The sequence below is a fragment of the Arachis duranensis genome, chromosome 7 (genome assembly GCF_000817695.3).
Source record: "Arachis duranensis cultivar V14167 chromosome 7, aradu.V14167.gnm2.J7QH, whole genome shotgun sequence".
NCBI lineage: Eukaryota > Viridiplantae > Streptophyta > Magnoliopsida > Fabales > Fabaceae > Arachis > Arachis duranensis.
Genome location: NC_029778.3, coordinates 17,400,679 through 17,412,517, shown reverse-complemented (window position 1 = coordinate 17,412,517; position 11,839 = coordinate 17,400,679).

Sequence of the window (11,839 nt, the reverse complement as noted above, 5' to 3'; positions counted from 1 at the left end):
AAAATTAACAAAAAATAAAAATAGTAAATAAAAAAACATATAAAAAATAATAAGAATTTTATAAATAAAACAATAATATATATAAAAAATAGGATTAGTAGAAGGAAAATAAAAATTTAAAATTAATTATTGAACACTAATTAATAAACACAAATTAAATTTTGTTGCTTCTTATAAACTTGAATTTAAATATAAAATCACATCCGTGTTTACCAAAAACAAAAAAAACAAACTAAAAGTTACAACGTTCAAAAATTTAAACGTAATTTTTATCTTTCAAATACCAAAATAAACACACCCTAAAAGTAACTCATAACTTCCTTTTCCTTTTTTATCAAAGGATCTTGATATTAATAAAACACTCTTTTTTTTTTTCAGTGTCCACATTAATAAAACACTTATTAAGCTAAATTTTCATTTATCCTGTACAATAATTACAATTGTAAGGACAAAAACTAAAAGCAGACACAAAAGACAAAAAGCATAAGTTTAGCTATATATCAACATTATAATCAAAACTAAACGATGGTTATTCATTCAAGTGTTTAAATTAAGGAAAAGTATAGAGTACCAAGAGTTATATCTGCCAACTATTATTAACACAAATTAAAATTTAATTTAATTTAATTTAATTTAAATATAATTTGTTATGTCAATTAGAGATTTGGTGGATCTAGGATAATGCAATTTAAATTGTGTAGGAGTGAGAACAAACTAACGTAGCATGAGGCCAATTATGAACGCAGCCAGGCACACCGCAAAGCAAACTTAATTCTCATTCTTCTCCAGCGTTGCATTTCCGTCGGCTTGCTTTTCATCTCACCGGATCGCCGCCATTTGATCCATCGACGGTGAAATCGCCTTCATCTGGAAGCCACTTATACCGCGACGTGAGTCTTTGAAAGTGTAACGGTTTCCGTCGGATTTCTTTTCATCTCAACGGAAAGCCGCCATTTCATCCATCGACGGGGACATCGCCTTCACCCGAAGGAAAGAGCAACTGCAACGTGAGTCTTTGAAGGTGTCACGCAACCCTCTTCTCCTCAATCTTTTTTGGTAAGGTACATGTGTCTTCATTGAATGCACGTGGACCACATAATGTCGATGGAACAAGCAATTTGTGAAGGCGCATCGTACGGTACAGCATATGATGATAGTGATCAGTATAATTCTTGCGACGTTAATGTTCCATCGCTTAGTGAAGATGACACACAACATGTGGACAAGGTAATTTATATGGTAGAAATATATAACTATATTTTTAGTTTGATGTTGGGTTCTTAACAGAGATAAGCTTTGTTGGAAGAATTGTGATTTCATTTGCTTAATTAAGAATTGTGTGGATAATATTTCTTTCAACAATGCTAGAAAGGTGATACATTTTCATATGTTTTATTGTTGTGTTTGGTCACCATGTTTAATTGATGTGTGCAACTTTGATTGATGTTTGTTCTACACCTATTTAGTTTCGATTGTTGATTAGTTGGTGATATCTAAGAAAAAGTGGGAATTGTGTGGAAGAGTTATTGTGAGTGTCGAACGGTGGATGGATATGTCTTTTGTTTATACGTCCTCGGTTATCAATTTCAGGAGAAAGATTTTGGAAGCGTTATTGAAGCAGTGGATGATGCAATGGCAGTGAATCATGAGGTGTGAAATATTCTTTATTTTGCTGAATTCCTGTGCTCATGAGGGGATACTCATGAAGTGTGAAATATTCAAGAAGTTAGAAATTTTTTATTTTAATTAGTTGAGTACTTTTTGTGTTGAATGATATTTTTTTCTGAATGGCTTTGCAGTTACCCGATCACACTGGAATTTCATTAGATAAAATTCCGTACGTAGGATTGAGATTTGTTTCCTTACAGCGGGCACAAGAGTTTTACACTAATTATGCAAAGAAAGTTGGCTTCGTGACCAGGATTAGGAACACCAACTTTGACAAGACCAGGAAGGATTCAAAGATACCCGTTAACCAATCGTTACACTATAGTCGTGAAGGTTATCAGGAGTCTCGAGTGAAGGCAGCAACTCGGGTAAAGCGAATAACAACAGCCGGATGCAAAGTAAGGATGTACGTCATGCTTGATAGACAGAAGGATAATTGGATGGTCTCCAAACTAGAACTGAAGCACACCCACCCATGTTTTGCCAAGCAAGCTGTGCACTACACTGAGTATAGGAAACTGACCATGCATGCCAAGTGTGTGATTCAGAACAATGATGAGGCTGGCATACGGCTCAATAAGACTTATCTCGCACTGGCGAACGAGGTTGGTGGCTCATCGAATTTGGGTTACTCAGAAAAGGATGTAAGGAACTTCATTACGAGCAATTTGCGCTGTGCTGATGGAAACGCAGATGTCAAGGAAATGATTAGCTATTTCATGCGAATGAAAGATATCAACCCGAATTTTTTTTATGCAGTTGATGTAGACGAAGCTAACCAGTTTAAAAGTGCGTTCTGGGTAGATGCAAGATGCAGAGCTTCTTATGAATATTATGGTGATGTGGTATCATTTGATACAATGTACAGTAGAAACAAGTATGTATGTGTGTTTTTCCTGTATTCAAATGTCTAATGATTTTCGCATTTAGCTTGCTTTTGGTAATTTTGGTTGGATTTATTACAGGCACGGACTTCCATTTGCATCTTTTATTGGCGTTAACCATCATGGCAAGTCCACTCTGCTCAGATGTGCTTTGATGGAAAATGAGAAAATTCGTTGCTTCGAGTAGGTCTTTAAGCAATGGCTGATGTGCATGGGATCTCCTCCACAGGCCATCATCACGGACCAGTGCAAATCCATGTTTGGTGTTATCAAGAATGTCCTTCTAGATACTCGCCACCGATGGTGCATATGGCACATAATGAAGAAGATACTGCATAAGCTCAGAGGATATGCTCGGTATAAAGAAATAGATGATAGAATGCATGGCACTGTTTAGAATGCCAGGTCTGTAGAATCTTTTGAGAAAGATTGGTCTACATTCATTGATGAGTTTAACTTGGAGCGAAATAGATGGCTTTTAGGTTCGTTCTGTTTTTGTGCTCTTATAGTCCTCTTTTATAGTGAGTTTGTTATGGAATCTCTGTATGGTGATTATAACTTTTTTTTTTGTTGGTTATGTAAACCTTTATGATGAACGTCGAACGTGGGTTCCAATCTATTTTCAAGGTGAATTTTGGGCAGGTATGAGAAGTACTCAATGGAGTGAGAGCATGCACACCTTTTATGGTGGTTACTTACATTGCAAGAGTGGACTGGTTCAGTTCATGCATGAGTATGACAACGTGCTTGGGAACAAGCAGCAAAAGGAACTGGAAGATGATGCTGCAGACTCTAAAGGAGTTGTTCCTTGTTCATCGAGTACTACAATTGAAAGACAATTTCAGCGTGAGTACACAACTTCTAAGTTTAGGGAAGTACAACAGGAATTCAGGAAAAATGGGATTGTTTAGTCCGTGGTACGACTCACGAGGGTGATTTATTTCATATGATTATGAAAGAGCAATACATGTTATATGGGGAACCTAGGTCCTGGAACAATATTTTCGAGTTTGACCCGTCGACACACAAGATTCGGTGCGAGTACAACATGTTTGCATCGAGAGGTATTTTTTGTTGTCACTGTCTTGTTGTTTACTTTTTATTATGGAGTAGACAGAGTACCATCTTGCTATGTTCTCCCTCGATGGAGCAAGAATGTACAGTAGAAACACACTTTCATTAAGAGTAGCCATGACGAGAAGCGATCGGATGAAAGCCACCACTTATTTAGAAGACTGTGTACGCACTTCCTTAATGTGGCACAAGAATTCGTGACATGCGAAGAAGAGGCGGCCATGTTACATTCGGGTCTTGATGAGTTAAGGGCCAAGTTGGTTGATTATCGAGCGAACTTGGGGTCCAAAAGTGTTCCCAATACAGATAACAACATGGTGACACAGTCTGACTCAGCTTGTGTTGCATCTGACATTCAAGGTCCCTCTAAGGTCGCAACAAAGGGTCGACCGAGACTGAAGAGGCTTGTATCTGAACTGGACGCATCCATTAAGAGATCTATGCGAAGAAAGAAGAATAATCCACCTCAGGTATATGTCTACCAGTACATAGTTCCTAACAACATGTTAGCATGCCTTGATGGATAACGTTGAAAGTGTTATTCACTTTTTGTTCATGCATGTTTTCACCTTTCAGGTAAATAATGGAGCAATCAATCCAAACATAGTGGCGGTTCTTGCTCTGAGCACGAACGAATCACATGGAAATGGCGGGTTCTTGTCTTTGTTACACTCATTTCGACATAGTTAGATTACTTTTGATTATGGATTTGTATGGACACTTGCTGTCTTTAGTAATTTTTTTTCCACTTATCTTTTTACAAAGTTTTCAGGTTATTAATTTAAATGACATTTCTAAGTTGAGGATATAATTACTTAATGAGTTTTTTGTCATTAGGGTGTGTATCTTAATAATACAGCTACTACCCCAAAATTGTGTGAGTTATGCCTCATAACGAATCAATTAAGACTTATTTGAAACCTTCAAGCTTTCATTACTTTAAAAGAATATCGACATGTATAACACACATCCGTACTAAGACAATTGCTGAGAAGTGACGCTGTAATTACGCTGTAAATAGGAGAACACATCTGCCATTACACGCTAAGACCAAAATGAAAAATTGAATCTTAAAACACACGTATGGTATTAGACACATCCATGTATGCATAGACACATCTGGAGAAATTATGGAAGTCTGTCGTTAACCTGTCACATCCAAACAAGAGACACATCTATGAAAAGAAAAATTTGTTAACATCACATAACTATGTTAGCCACTTCCAGTGCAAGAGACATCCATGCTGAGACAACTCTAAAGATGACATGATGAATTAAGCCAGAAACATATAAGACACATGTGCGATTAAATGCAAGCACGAAAAAGACATATTATTAAAAGACACATCTGGCATACGACACATCCATATGCCATAGATACATTCAATAAAAATACGGAAGACACATCTGTGGTTAACAAGACACATCCACTCAGAAGACACACATGTCCACACCTGTCAGAAGACACATCCATATGCCATAGATATATTCAATAAAAATATGGAAGACACATTTGTGGTTAACTAAACACATCCACCCAGAAGACACACATGTCCACACCTGTTAGAAGACACATCCATTTTTCAACACATACAAACAACACCTGACTAACAATACATTGCTAACATAAATAGAGACATCCAAAATAGACGACAATCAAACTGTGACAAGCTTATTAATTGAAGACAAAAATATCTCAAAGTGTATCAGTTGGTCAGCTTGTGCATAAACTTATCCCAGACAAACGTGTGAAGGAACAAGAATCCAAAACAAGATGCATCTGTGTAAAACAAGGAAAATATGTAGACCCAACAAAAAATATCTCACAATGTAAGGATAACTCTGCCCTAAGCAAACTAGAATGTAATATACAGGCTTTTTCTTTTGATATCTATCTTCTTTTGCTCGTCTATTTTTTTTTGCACACATGCAGCTCGCCGAAGCATGCTCTTTGTCCCAAGTGCTGTAAACGGAGTCCTAACCTCCTTACGTTTGTTCCTTGGTTGGTTGCGACGCACAGAAGGTCAATCATGGCTGCTAACGGCATTCAGAGCATCTCCAATGTGTAAATTTTTGTGACATAGGATAATGTCAAGCATTATCTCCAACCTATATAACTTGATAGTGTCCTGCATGTGAAAATCAAAGTTAGGAAACTGCATGTAGGTACAGACAATGGCATGTGCTTAAAAAATCAGTTAACTACATATAGATTTTGGAATCTCACCTAATCCCAGTCATTCACATTCCCGCCTTCAGTCCAGTACTCCATAAACTTTATTACATAGACCCCACAATCAAAACTATGTGAATGAAATTAGCATATTGTATTAGAAGAACCAAAAATATCTAAAGGAAACTTAATAAATACAACCTTTGAAGATTTTGAGGGCGACTCACCTTTTTGGTTGTACTGGAACAGGGGCATATGTGCAAGGTAGCCCTTGTTGAGTGGGCTTATAAGTGGGGATGGCCACCTGTGCTATGTCTTCAATGAGCCTCACCTAAATCACATAGAAAACACTTAAATAGAATACAATAATAAGGATTAAATAAAGCCAGAGGGTGACGACATGTTGTGGTACCGCATATGCATCTAGCCTGTTTCGGAATGTATCCTGTGGTCTATTGGGTATGCTATCTAGTACAAACAGTTTTTTCGCGGATACATCGAACGCATACACCCACCAGTGACGGGTGATACATATAGGGAAAAACCACTGCAACATTATGCAACTATAATTAGGCATTTCACGTGGATTTATAATGAAAAGCACATATCCGTTGTTCGGATGCAAATAAAAATAGCAACTTCTCATTTGACAAACAGACTTACCCATCTTCTCTTTGAAGTTGTTACCTTATCAAAATACCTAGTATCAACACCAAAGTTTTTTTCCAAACCCACATACACCGGAGTTGGGCCATTCTGAAACTGCAATACATTCCTTTCGACCAACACCATTTCCTGTCCAAAGACGAATACGAAGTTGTTCAATAGGTTTAATATACTTAAACTATTCATATAAAAGTCTCCTTACCAGTATCCCTGGACACACGCAGTAGAAGTCATGCGTGAATCTTCTTAACCCTGAGTCATTGAATGCGCAAGACATCCAGTGCACGACCTAATTAACCAGAATGTAAAGATTAATTACCCGCAAAACAAAATGCTTAAACAAATTTGATCACCAAGTTTTTGCATTACATACATTGTTATTGAGCTAAGCACGTGGCCTCAGGGTGTACAAGTCCTCCCTTCTCAGCACTAAGTGTGATCTACCCTCATACGATGCGACCTTTTGCTTACTATCAAAGGATCTGTTCACAGTCCATCCTTTGATTCTTTGTTCATTCCGCTCAGTGATTTTTCATCCCTTTAGTAACGGATGAATGGGTCGAGGGGAGGATGGTGTGGGTGTTTTGAAGATATGCGTCATCCCAAGTGAGAATGATGGGCGTGGTGGACTCGGTGTGCGGACTGAAGACCCTTTTGGAATAATTGTTTGTATCGGGTCGATGCTATAGCTCTCAATGGGTAACGTCGCTCGATATCTGCCCATAGCCTTTCGCACTCCAGATATCGCTGCGATAAGATGTCAAGTGCCTGTTTCAAGATTAACCATGTGGGGCGGTCAACCAATAAGAATTCCTAAGAGAAGAAGTAAAAAACAATACACACTACCAATGGAAACAAAGTTATATACTATTCACTTACATGTAAAAAAATTCACTTGAATATTCCTGAATTCCTGAATAGTCAATCATTGCAGCTGACGGAGTTTTTGGTTCAGCCTCATATGTCTCGGTTGGTTTCTTTGATGTTTTCGGGAGGCTTGTTGCGATGTTCTCCCCTTTGTCCCTTTCTGCTGTTGTGGTTTTCTTTTCTGGGTTTTGATGTGGATTCTCTTGCCAATTGGTTGGTTATCCTCGTCATCCTTGTCGAAAGCAATTGCTTTATCATTTCTTATCACTGACTCGCTAATAACTCCTGGCTTCATGTCGGATCCCTAAAAGCGCATCATCAAAAACATGGTACACGAAAAAAAAACATAGTGATTTTGGGTCACTCAATCAACACAAGTTAAACTAAAGACAGCATAACATATTTCTGTTTTCGAGACAAGGCAACAATAGTCATTCGTTAAAACATATGGTAGACCTGTTCTCATGTGCTTAGTTTGAAAAATGCATCAGACACATTCTTATACCACTACATCTTACTTACTTTTTGGTTCTTTGTTCTCTCTGTCTTGCTCGTTCTCCTGGTCTCCCCTACTATCGAACAAGATTTCGGTGTCCTCTTCAAATCATGTCTAGGATGTAATCTCTTTGCAATGGGCTCTTCGTCATCGTCATCGCCATCACCCTCTCTGCGATCAGATCTCTAAATTTACAAGACTAAGCTATTCAATTCCAACAAGGACATAGTGCCTAGAATTCACACTATTAACACAAATTAAATGTATACAACTTCTCTTTAAGGAATATTAAGGAGGGTCTTAGCAGCCAATGGTAAGAGAAAAAAAGGGGGTGGAACGTTCACTTTATTTTAATTTTACAAATCCAAATAAAAGATTCATTACTTAGCCATTTTTACTCACTTTTTTGCACCCATCAGGACTCATTGTTTGGTTAGTGTCTTCTTTGTTAAGACCTGTGCCCATTGTGTGCTCCTTTGCGGCACCTTCGAGGACCACACCATCGTTTCCTCCGGGTACGCTAAAAGCCTGTGTAGGGCCATCAACTAGTCAAAAGACACATAAAACTAAAGTCACATCCAGCACAAACACATCCAAATAAGGTTACACGAAAAAACACAGCCATAACCGACACATCAGAGTCATTAATAATTCAACACACAACCATAGATGCCAGGTCTTCAAAAGTGTACTTGCAGTTAATTACCCGAGAAAGAGAGCTTCAAAGAGTACATACCTTAGGTTGAATAGTTGCTGCCATGGTGCTGAGCTCCTTGGCAGTCCATGCAGAAAGTCACGGCTGATGTTCTTGACAATTATCAAGATTGCCATGCTTTAGCTTATGGAAGTACAACACCTGTGGATATTGCATACAAATCTTATTTATTGGGATACAAGGGATAGACAGATTAAGATGCATGCTGAAGTAGAAATGTTACCAGCAAGGCAAACATACAGCCCTCGCAAGTCTTGTTTTTTTTACATTTACTTCCTAATTGCTTGTTCTAATGATTTGAAAATATGCAACGGCCAACAGAATCTCCCGGGATCAGATACATCAAGTATTGTATCGATGTGCCACGGTGAGATGACATGTTGCATAGACGGACACATAAAAATCTTCAGCACAAGCAGGATGAAATGCCTCCTAAACTCTATCCTGTCTTCTTCAGTATCCATAGCGCACTGGTTAACAAACTGTCTCAGCTATATAGTATTTAACTGGTGAAATCTTCTTCGTATTGACACATGGTCGGCATTACTAGCATCGAACGGGAGGAAGTCATCAACTGCAGCATACATGTGTGTTAAACATAGTAAAATGACCAACTGAATAGGAATAATAAAGGTAAAACCACGGAGACCGAAACCATTTTAACCAATAAAATTTTTTTTTAAAAGATAAGATATTCTCACCACCGGGCGAAATTCTGAACAGACGTTCGAACAGCTCAGCCCCAATGCGGATGACTCCATCAGCTACTTTCAAGGTGCTTGTTTCAGTGTCGTAAGCCTTGGCCAGCATCACCATTAATCCTTGTTTAACATTCCACTTTGGCACTAGCTTAAGGAAACCAAAACCAATTTCTTCTATCTCATCTAACTTTGCTTGCACTTGGTTAGTTTCCAGATTGTGGAATAGATCTGCGATGTAGCACGATGAACACAGTGTCTCTAGTAATTTTTATCAACATTAACCAAGTCCTTTAGAAACAAACCAATGCTAAAATAGAAAGAAACACAATTTTATAAATGATTTAATACCGGCTTTTCCATGTCTTGACGTCGATATCTTGCAACAGTGTGAAAATTATGTCCAGGTTCCAACTTGTGTTTTCTTCCCCGAACTCAACTAAGTAAGCGGTTCAAGAAAATGATGAAATATAGATACGCACTAGATAATTACACGATCATATATCGCATTGATGTTACTTCATTATTTCAAACATGATTTGCACTTAAATTAATACTTTATTCTTACACATTGAAATTTCAATTAACCATCACTTTTGAATATTTGATAACATATTTATTCTATAAACAGCCTGAGCACTGTAAAGAAAGTGAAAGGAAAATTTAACAGTGTGCTATAATGTGTATACTTAATTCATTATTACTAATCTATATATACCCTCTTAACGAAAATAGGAAAGGGTGTGTTAGAAAAAAAACAAGAAGATGAGAAGTATCTAATTCTGACGAGGAGGAAAAAATTACATTTTCCTATTCATAAAACCATTCAAAAAACTTTGCCGCTTTAAAATATGTATAAGAAAAACTCCAGCTTCTAAATTTGTTTGGTGTTCCTCGACCTTTCCCTAATTTAACTTTCATTCAAGTATGTGGGAAGTAAAAAGGAAAGGATAACTAAAGATAACTAAAGAAGATCAAAAGGAAAAAGCGAACTCGGTTGTGGGAAGTAAAAAATGAACATATACATAGCTTGCACTACAAGAAAAAACAATATTTATAACAAAACAAATTGTTATAGAAAAACGGAATTTTGAAACAAATGGTTTTTGTAACAAAAAAAAGCGGCCATTGCAGTAAGTCCCGTTACAAAAAGTTTTTGTAACAAAAAATGAAACTGTTACAATTCAAAGTGGTATTTTGTAACAAATTTTTCTGATACAAAAAATCAGAAACCGTTACAAAAGTGGTAACAAATTTTGATTTTCAAGATATTTTTGGTGACAATATATTTTTTCGTATCATAAAATTTTGTTACAAAATGTTACTTGATTTTGTAACGTTTTTTTCTTTAACTACAAAGGCAAATTAATTATTTTGTACCAATTTTTTTTAATACAAATTGCATGCATAATTTACTAAATTATTTTTTAAATTAACTAATATATTAACTATTCTAATAAACAAGTCTACATTCATATAATATGCAAAAAGATACATAATTCAAAGATGCCTCATTTCGCTAAAGTTGTTTTAAAACAAAATAACATTAGTGAGTACATTAATTAGTTCTACAAGTTATATGTCTTGCATAAGTTCAACCAAAAGTTAAAAGTTCTAACATAGATTAGTCTTTCTATGAATCAAAATATTCTTGAGCCCTCAAGATAGCATGTGGTCACCATTTTAGCACTCTTGTAGATAAGAAAAATTGAAACAAAAAATTAGAAACAAGATATAACACTAATTATAATTTTATCCATTAAGTTTTATCCAAAATGTTTAGAAAAATTTTGACAGATATGCTTTGATATTCTATGATATATTTAAGATATAATATGATACCTTCTTTATTTATAACAAACACCTTAAAGTGTTTATCATTACTTGGAAAGTAGGTTACATGAACTTTTCACAAATTTCAATCTGTAGATTCTGCTGTATGAGATTGTTGCTCCTCAAATAAACTCTGAATTTTCTACAGTGACCATAAATCACCAGTGCTTAGCCAAAAGAATATAACCAAAACATACAACTAAATATCTTTTCTTCTTTCTTTCTTCTTGTTTTTTCCCGTCTTTTATTCCCTATTTTCCTTTTAAGTTTTTATTTCATTTTCTATCTCAATCCATACTTAACCTTTGTGTTTCTCCTCATCCTGAAGTTCATGCAATTGACTACTGCACATATAATAATATATTGTCTTTACTTTTCTACCTTGACAGAGTTTCCAACTTCCTCTAGTTTTTGCAACAACAGTAGCTCTCCAGAAGTGGAATCTTGTTTCAATGACTTTGAAGGAGACATATACAGATGAAAGAAACGAATGACAAAGTGAAGGAAAAAAAGAGGATGGATATAATAAGCAAACAACAAGAACAATGGGAGCTATAATCAAACACCCTTTAGCAGGTGTGGTTTGTGGAATGTTTTCACACTCTTGGAAATCTTACCTAAAAAATCTTCCCAAGAAAGCAAAACCCTTTTCCCTTACCAAAATCTATGGAGAGTAAAAAAGTGATTATAATTATAACTAAATCTTTCAATTCTGTTGAGACAGCCAAATCCGTTAGTTACAGGCTTTTCAATTCTGTTACTTAG